The sequence below is a fragment of the Ovis aries genome, chromosome 1 (assembly GCF_016772045.2).
Source record: "Ovis aries strain OAR_USU_Benz2616 breed Rambouillet chromosome 1, ARS-UI_Ramb_v3.0, whole genome shotgun sequence".
Classification (NCBI taxonomy): Eukaryota; Metazoa; Chordata; class Mammalia; order Artiodactyla; family Bovidae; genus Ovis; species Ovis aries.
In genome coordinates, this window is record NC_056054.1 from 104,304,938 (window position 1) to 104,314,668 (window position 9,731).

At 42.4% G+C, this 9,731-nt stretch overlaps 1 protein-coding gene across 15 annotated transcripts in view; it reads right to left on the reverse strand.

Moving 5' to 3' along the window:
- The window catches only part of GATAD2B (GATA zinc finger domain containing 2B), a 79,595-nt gene extending 69,882 nt beyond the window's left edge, over window positions 1–9,713 (reverse strand). For all 15 annotated transcript variants that reach the window (XM_027975481.3, XM_042254370.2, XM_042254354.2 and 12 more), the window contains exon 1: window positions 9,473–9,713. The gene's annotated coding sequence lies outside the window, so the exon portion shown is untranslated. The remainder of the gene's footprint in view (window positions 1–9,472) is intronic.
- Window positions 9,714–9,731: the final 18 nt, after the last annotated feature.

The following is a 9,731-nucleotide window of genomic DNA, read 5'->3' on the forward strand; positions in this document are numbered from 1 at the left end:
CACTCTGTCTTTGACAAAACTGGGAACCTACGATTTAACTCCAGATACACATCAAGGCTTTGGTAGCATCAGTGAAACAATCAGGACTTCCCTAGCAGTCCATCTGCCAATCAGTGCAGGAGACATGGGTTAAAATCCCTGGTCAGGGAAGATTCCACATGTCGCAGGGCAACTAAGCCTGTTTGCCGCAACTACTAAGCCCATACACAGCAACTACTGAACTAACTGCGTGCCCTGGAGCCTGTGTTCTGCAACAAGAGAAGCCACAGCAATGAGAAGCCCATGCACCACAACTAGAGAGCTGCCCACGCTCGCCACAACTAGAGAAAGCCTGTGCACAGTAACAAAGACCCAGCGCAGCCAAAAATAATCATTAAATAAATACTTTTAAAAATGCAACAATCAAAACAGTTCATAACAAGTGGTACCCCTTTATGTACAGTAATTCATTAGATCTCAAATTTTTACACCACTAGTTAAGCTAGAGACATCTTATTCCTTTGAACCCTCCAGGTTTTTCAAAGTTGCACTTGCTATTTTTAGGATGGTTCTGTCTGGGACTTCACTGTGGGTCCAGTAGTTAAGAGTCCACCTGCCAATGCAGGGGACACAGGTTAGATCCCTGGTCTGGGAAGATTCCATGTTCTGCGGAGCAACTAAGCCTGTAACCACAACTACTGAAACCCAGATGCCTAGAGGCCATGCTCCACAACTAGAGTAGCTGCCACTCGCTGCAACTAGAGAAAGACCCAGCACAGTCATAAATAAATGAATAAATAAATAAAAAGATGTTTCTGTTCAAGTAAATACAGCTGTAAAAAGATCCTTTTCCAGTCACCCATATTCCTTGAAAGTTTTCAGTGCAATGTTAATGAATTATACAGAATTCAACTGTGAAATAGCTTTCCATGCACAAAGTGAAGAGTTAAAAATGCAGGCTAATGAAAACTTAAGACTGAATCTTAGTGCAGTAAGAGACCCATATTCTAATTTCCATTTACATGGCAGAAAATAATCTGGATTTAAAATATTCTAATAAAACTTTCAAATTCACAACGCACTCAGGTAACGACTTCAGTGAGCATTCTTTACTAAGTGAATTATAAAATGAGAAAAGAACAGCATTAGAGTAACACAATTTATTCATGGACAGTACTACATGGGAAGAGTGTCATGCTATTCACACCAAATTTCCACAGAAATCTAATATAGGGTCTTCCAGGCACACTGTCCCAGGCAGTTGCAATAAATATGACCAACTCCTTCACTCTCTTTGATAGCAACACATCAATCCAGCCAAATATATGTTTAAGAGTGGTTAGAAGCTGTCCCTCCCTCCAAAATGTTATTCTATTGAGGAAATATTTTCAACATTTTTCACTGGTAGTTCAACCTATTTAGTGGTGAACACCATTCAGGTAACCTTTATGCTTTTAAACAACAGAATACAAATCCCCCAAAGTTTTAATTTCAAGACCAGTATGACTGAAAAAATCAAAGCTATTGTTCCTTCTTGCCTCTGATGCCCATGTCTGTCTGCATGCATCACAGAAGAGAAAGAACAGTGGGGCTTTACAGATCTCTTAGTGTGAAACTACCATCCTTACAGAAAGGAAGAGCTTCTCGCTCCTGGCTCAAGGGATTCTGCTCACACACAAAGCTGAAACCTTACTCTCCTGTTTCCTAGCATGCAAGATGAAAGAAGGTGGAGGCAGCAGCTCAGTTAGAGTTATCCTCCTGGGAACTCATTGAAGGTAAGAGCCAAGTTGGATGAGCTGTGCCATTTGCCTTTGAAGATTTCATGGGGGAAAAAACTACAGCCTCCAAACCAGTGAAGTTTCTAAAAAAACATCTAGCATAATACCACCATACTAGTTCTCTGGAAAACTAGCACACAAAAGCATTTAATTCCCTCATTCAAGAGTGACAACTCTTTTTTTTAAAAAATCAACCCACAGAAGAACTACAAGAAAGCAGATTATCAAGGTGCAGTACTGTCTTCTCAAAGAGATGCTCTTCATGGTCAAATAATTTCCAGAAGCTTTGCATCCTTTAGTCATTCTTTTACCACTCCTAATATAAATGTGTATTTAGACATGCAAGGCTTTGGGATCTTATGTTGTAAAGAAATCTGCCTTAACTTAACCCAGAATTTTTCAAAACCCTAATTCGATCATGTAACTTTTTTCATATAAGATCTACTAGGAAAACTATCATTTTCTTGTTTGGTTTGTTTTTGCAAAGGCAAAACAAAACTCTACGAGAAGCGTTAAGAGAACAGTAAGATAACTTCTGGAGTCAGGCAAAATTGTTCAAATACTGGATTCACCACTTTTATTAATTTTTGAGATTTCAGCAAAACGACAACCTTCCTGAAAATTGAATTTTCTCATCTGTAAAATTATAATACCTCCCTCACAGAGTTACTGTTAGAATTAAAATAGCATAAAGCCTTACACAAAGAAAGTACTCAACAAATGAATTTATATTTACATTTTAAAAATTCCCTTCAAGTTTCAAAAGTTGCAAAAATGCATTAAAAAAAAAACTGAAGAAAAAATTACAGAATCCATGACTGAGGTACTCCTTGAGAAGAGTAATTTCCAGGACTTTACAACCTCTTTAACCCACTGGACTACTGAGAAAGCCTTTAAACTTGCCCTATTTAAAACAATATATAGGAACACGTCACGCCTACTAATGAAAAAGGACATGAACAAAACACAAGTTGTAGAAGAGTTATTTATGGTTTTGATAATAAAATGAAAGGGCCTACATCAATATAAACAAGAAAAAATGAGTTGTGAGAAAAGCTCAGCTTGTGTCAGCACATAATAACAGCTATATACAGTGCTCTACAGTTTATAAAACATTTTTACATGTGTAATCTCATGTGACTGACAAAGAGACATAGTGAAATAGATAAAACAGCTACTGATTATTTCTAATTTGAGAAAACTATGGCTTGGGAGACTTCAAGTGACTCAACCAAGGTCACACAGATAAATGGAACGAAGACACCAACTGGGTTCTTCTGTCCCCAGAATATAACAAATGGGGCATCTTCTAAATGTATGCAGCATTTTCTCAATCCATAGACTTATTCATTATTTTAAAACATTTTATAGGTGACAGACACCATGCTAGGCACTGGAGAAACAATAGTAAAAAGACATGATATCTCTTTATTTCAGAATGTTGTCAGACCACTGGGGGGATATATGCAATATATACAAATTAGAATGAGATCAAAGAGAAAGTATAGCTAAGTCTCTTTGGGCAAGTCAAGGAAGGGTCCCCAGAGAGAGTAGCATTTGAGATGAAATTTGGAAGCTGATCTGGTAACTAAAAGAACTGTATTTGCTCATGTATAAACTGTGAAGGGAGAAAAGTAAAGCTGGAGAGAAAGACAAAGGTCAAGATTTATAAAGGGCCCTTGATATCATGTAGAGTACCTTTAAATGATTGGAAACTACTGAATACTTTTGAGAAGGGGAAACCGAATTATCAGATCTCCATTAGACTATTTTGAAGAGAGTATGACTGATGGTTTAAAAGGGAGCAAGACTAAAAACAGAGAGAACTATAAGAGATCATGGCAATATTCCAAATAAAAGTTGTTATAGTCCTGAACAGCAGCAATGGAAATACAGAAAAAAGGTATAGATTCAGAGATATTTGGAAAGTAACGGGTAAGAGAGAGAGAACTGACAATAATGCTCACATCTCTAGCTTCGATGACTCAATGAATCACAAAAGGGGAGTAGGTGACGAAAATGTTTAGTCTAAGGTAGCAATGGAATACAGAGATGGCTACATCTAGCATACAGTGGACAGCTGGAAACAAGAGAGCTGGCGTTTAGGAGATCTGATAATATATGTGAATATATATGAAGATTTTTTTCCCATAATCAAGTGTTATTTACCATTTCAATGGGAAGGCAATCATTCTATCATCATTATTTGTATAATGAATGCTTCAAAGTTCAAAAACATTTTAAGATCCTATATCATGCTTACCACATTTCATAGCTTTGTTATAAACAAACAGATAAAAAAAAGTTATTATTATTCCTATTTGATTAAGAAATAGTTATTGAAGGACTTCCCTGGTAGCCCAGTGGCTAAGACTTCATGCTCCCCAATCCAAGGCGCTCAGGTTCAATCCTTGGTCAGGGAACTAGATCCCACATGCCGCAACTAAGACTGAGGATCCCTTGTGCTAGAACCAAGACCCAGCACAGCCAAATAAATTTTTAAAAAGAAATAGTTATTCAGTATTAACTATATTGCCAAATACTGTACTAGGCATTAAACAAAACATCAAAATAAATGCAAGTCTTCACAGACTTTACATCATACCAGGGGAATCAATAAGCAATAAATGTAACAAGTATATCAGAAAGCTGTACACTGAAAAACAGAGAAGGATTAGGAGTGAGGGGTGGACGTTGAAGGTCCAATTTTAAATATAGGTAGGATAAAGTCTCACTCAAAAGGTGACAAGGTGACATTTAAACAGATTCGACTGAAGAAAGTATGAAAATTAGTCATTTGTATTATCTCTGTGGGAAAAACAGATATTTCCCACTAGAAGGAGTAACTAGTGCAAAGGTCCTGAGATAGTGAGTGTGACTGATGTATTACGGAACAAGCCAATGTGGCTGGGATGGCATGAGCAAAAGAGAGGATGACAGGAGATCAAAAAAGAAAAGGGACTGACGTGACTGAACAGCAGCAACAGAGAAGGGCAGAGCATCTAATACTTTAGAGCCCACTGTAAAAACCGGCTTTTACTGTGCAAGAAATAGGAATTCAAAAATTAGGAGGCTTAGGAATTCCCTGGTGGTCTGGTTAGCTTCCCAGGTGACACCAGAGGTAAAGTACCTGCCTGCCAATGCAGGAGACATAAGAGATGTGGGTTCAATTCCTGGGTCGGGAAGATCCCCTGGAATAGGAAATGGCAACCCACTCCAATATTCTTGCCTGGAAAATTCCACGGACAGAGAAGCCCATGAAGTCACAAAGAGTTGGATATGACTGAGTATCAACCTTCCTTCCTGGTGGTTAGCACTTCACATTTTCATTGCTGAGGGCCTGGGTTCTATCCCTGATTCAGGAACCAAAATCTCACAAACCTTGCAGCCAAAAAAAAAAAAAACCAACAACAACACAACTAGGAGGCTTACCCAAAATCATATACCTAAAAAATGGCAAAGCTAGGATTTGACCCAGGATTTCTAGACTCTCTACTTGTGTTCTGCTATTCCAACTTGCCACTTATTAGTCCACAACTTCCCTCCTGGGAAGTCTGAATTTAAATACTTTCAAAAAGCTAACTTTATAAATAAATACCTTCTAGGTTAGAGATGCACAACCTCTCCAATTAACACATCTAATCCCCCACAACCACAGTGAGAATTCACTAATTCTAAAGTCTAACCTAAATCCTAATATTCCAGCCTATATTTGAGGAGATTACAAATTCCAGCTTCCTCCCAAAATGAGAGTAGATCAAGAAAGCTTTATCAGGAGACTTACAACATGACTTTCAGATTCAAGTAAAGATAATCTGAATTACTTTTAAAAATGTAAACTAGCCAGATGTGAAAACAAACAAAATAATGGCTTATGAATGTCAAAGCATTGTCATGTCCCTTAATAGCTCACTGCTAGTATTAATGACAATCAAGTTCACAAACAGTCAAGGAAGCTTCTGCAATTATGATGACTCTTTGAGGTCTGGGATTGACCATTTCATACCTCAAAAGTAACAAAATACTTGTCCTCATTCATCTGTCGCTTTTGGTACTACAACCCCAAACTATTGATAGTCTCTTGCCAATTGATGGCACCTTAAAGCAAAGACCAGAGGATTTTGAGGGAGACACCAAACATTACTGAGATACTATCCAGGCTGGTTAGGCTCATAATGACCCTAGGTCACTCCTTTCCTACTGAATAACCTCAAATGCTATAGGAATACTTCATATATCCATAAAAGAGAAGGTAAAAGATGAAACACAAAGGAGGAGAATTCTACGGTCCAGAGGCTTTCATTACTACTATGCAAATACAGGAGGCTCTCTGCTTTAAGAACTCTAGAGCCACCAAACCCCCAACCAGTACCTATAGAAAAAGTATCACAGGAATTACTGAGGATAAAACAAACAAAATGGCTAATATTTTTCCCTTCCAAAGTCAGTCCTTTTCAAAAGAAACTGAAATTCCTTCTATCTCCTTTCCCAGGCTTAGCCAATACAGAAGAAGTGCAACTTTGTGTGGCACTGCCTGATAGGCTGGATCTTCCTGAGCAAAGAGGTGGACAGCTTTATGCCAGGACTAGATTTATAGTCAATCTGACTGACTGGGTTTTCTTTTTCTTCTTCTTTCCCTCTAAACTGTATCAATGTCTGGCTATTGTGCCTTAATATATAATGATGCAGGGCTTTAAGTACCGCAAAGGGTCCAGAGAAGAAAGTCCTTGAGTTCCAGTTATGGCTGAAATCATGACCTCTCTAGCAATCATTTTACTTGACCAAAGCTGGTTTGGCTTTTCTCAATGAACTAAATAAGCATTCTGACTGAGTTCAGGGACTGCTTGTCAGTAAGACGGTTCTAAGGGGTTGCTTGTCCCAATGAGGTGGCTAACAAAGAATATGCTCCAGTACAGAAACCAGGATGCCATAGCTGCTATTCCCCTAAATATGCACCTCCAGCTTGATGGGTGGAGGAGGTAAGGAAGGAACAATCAGTAAAATTGAAACAAGAGGCCTGCTTTACATACAACATATAAAACAATGCTTAAAGCAAGAATGAATCCCCCCTCCTAAAAAAAAGAGACAAAAAGATTAAAAAAAAAAAAAAAAAGAATGAACCCCAGCAGTCAGGATACTATTATTGATACATTGACTCTTTTTCTTCCACACTGCGGTTTTCTAACAAAACCCAACCTGGAGGTTTGGCGGGGGCCAGCCAGAAAAAGAAAAAAGTTGAGTACAGTTTGTGGTGGTGGGAGGGGGGGTCCGAAGTAAGGAGAGACGTTTATCCAAAAAAGGGGAGGGGGACAGCACACAGGCTTTGAATGTACTTTAAGACTATGAGATTAAGAACAAAATTCTCACATTTCCCTCCCCCACCACCCTGTGGTATTATGCTTAACACAGCAGTAAAAGTTACTGTCATAACTAAGATCTGAAGTGCTGATCAGGGAACCTGGTTAACATTGTTCCTAGACAAGTATTTGAATGCAGCCTCTATTCAGACCCTATTGGGACTGCCTCTAAACAGGAAGTTAACAGACATCACACATAGTCAGGGAAGGCAAACCACAGTGTCATAAAGATGGATGCGGCTGTCAGCTACAAATCACTCTCACCTCCTTGAAAGTGTTCTCAAGTAAGGAACAGGCAGGACACAAGTTCCTAAGCCTCACCTCTTCTCAAACTGGGTCACTCAGGCTAAAGATCCAGCCTTCTGATTCCTGCTGATTATTACTCACCTACTTCATTCCTTACCATGGTGACTATCACTGCCACTAAACTAAAATACTATATTCTTCTTAAAAGGGAACACAGTACTACCAGATCCATACTCCCATTAACTCCTTATTTATACAGTCTATCTGCTTAAAAAGCCCAAGGAAAGACCATCCTTGACCCAGTCCATTCCAAAACAGCCAGAGAAAATATCAGTCACCAAAAAACCAGCACCATTTCCAACAGGTGTGGACCTTCCCTCAAAGTATACTCAGCTCCTGCGTAGCACCACCTTTAGCAGCTCCAATAGTACCTCTTTCCCAACCTAGGACCAGCAGAAATGCCACTCTAGGACAATTCTCTACCAGGACTGCTCCAAGCACCAAAAGTATGAATCCAAGTGGTTATCTCAAGAAAGAGTTAAAGTCAGTGTATCAAAGAAGGAGCAATAAAGTTAGCACTAAACTCCCAAACAGGATAATCTTCAACATATAGACGACAACATACAGACACCATGCTGATGCAAGAAAACAAAAGTCATTTGTATGGGGAGGGGGGCTGGAAGCTGGAGGACACAGGTGAGAGATTTTTCACTTTGGGTCACATTCAAGCACTGTCTACTCAAAAAATAAACATTTTGAGAGGGGAAAAAACATTTTAAAAACTCAAAAGCATCAGCTCTTCTCTGAACACAGATCTGTTAAACCTGCTTTTACTCCAGCTGCTGCAAGTTCAAATCTTTCTGCTGGAATCTAGCCTGAAAGCATTGCTCTTTTCCTTTGCTGAAATACACTACCTTAAGTATCTCCCAGCTCTCCTCACCTACACAAAAGCCCTCTAAATAACCATTTCTCAGAAATGAGAAAACTGTTCTCAGAGGGCTACCCGATTCTCCAGGTGACAGTGGAAGAAAAAAAGGTTGATGGCAAGCTCAGTTAGCATCTACATGCCACCCAGCCACCATCAAAGCCTCCATCTCCACTTCAGCGCCAGCCCTACGAACTAATAACATCATGTGTTTGGAGGGAAGTTGATGCTGGGGAAGAATCCAAAAAGGCTACCATACCTTTATGAAGGGGGAAAGGTGCCCTGGGGCAGGCAAATGGCACCCAAACCTCTGCACTAAGAGGAGCAGCTCTCTCCTTCGTGTAATTGAAAGCGGGGAGGCCAAAAGTAGTCTAAGTCCGGATCTGCTTTAGGAAAGGGTAAGTTCTAGTTCCCTCGGCCCTCAGGCACTGACTGAACTGGGATACAGATCTAGTGGGACCCAGAAGCCCAGCCGAAGAAAGGGATGGTTTAGTCACTACAGAAGACAAGTACCCACACAGGCTTAGACAATTCCCTTCTACGGGAGGGCGAAGGAACGGTGAACGATGAAATAAAGGGGTAAGGTTCTGCGCTCCTGATCCCTTTGCCTATATAAAGATAATCATCCCATGTTTCCCTCAGCCTTAAGGGTCCCCTATTTGTCCCAACCGCCGGCAAACAGAAGACTGAGAGTAGGGAGCGGCCCCCGCACCCTGAGGGCACCACTGGGGGTGGAGAGAGTTAAGGGGGGGGCGCGCTAGAGAGGAAAGGAGGGGAGCATGGCGGGCATGAGGCAGTGAGTTAAAGCGGGGAAGGCGGGGGAAACGGGGCGCGAGGGAGGGGAGAAAGAGTAAAAGGAGAAGAAATGAAGGGACACGAGCTGGGGGCGCGCGAGGCCGAAGTGAAAGACCGGGGCGCGCGCGCGGAGCGGGGGGAGGGGGGAGGGGATGAGGTGAAGGGGGAGCGCGAGGCGGGGGCGCGCGGTGCCGGGGTGGGGGGAGGGGGACGCAAGGCGGGGGCGCGCGGGCGGGCGTCGGCTCGCGGGCGCTTCCCCTCCCCCCGCCCCTCCACCTTTCCCTTCCCCCACCTCCGCCACCACCGCCTCCTCCCAGCCTCCCTCCCTTCCTCGCTCCTCACCGCCCCCGGGCGGGCGGGCGGCCAGGCTGGCCTAGGCCAAAGCTCCTCACCTGGCGGTGGCGGTGTAACTCCCGGCTAGCTCGCCTCCTCAGGCGGCGGCGGCGGCGTCGAAAAAGGAAGAGGCGACGGCACAGTAGGTTCCGGACCCCGCTGACGGGACCGGGGGCGGGGGTGGGGGAGGGGGGCGGGCCGGACCCGGGCGGGCGGGCGGAGCAGACACTGCGGTACAGACGGGGGCAGCGGCGGCGGCGGCGGCTGCACCGGCGGCGGCGGCACCACACAAACAAGGACGCTGATTGGGCAGCTGCC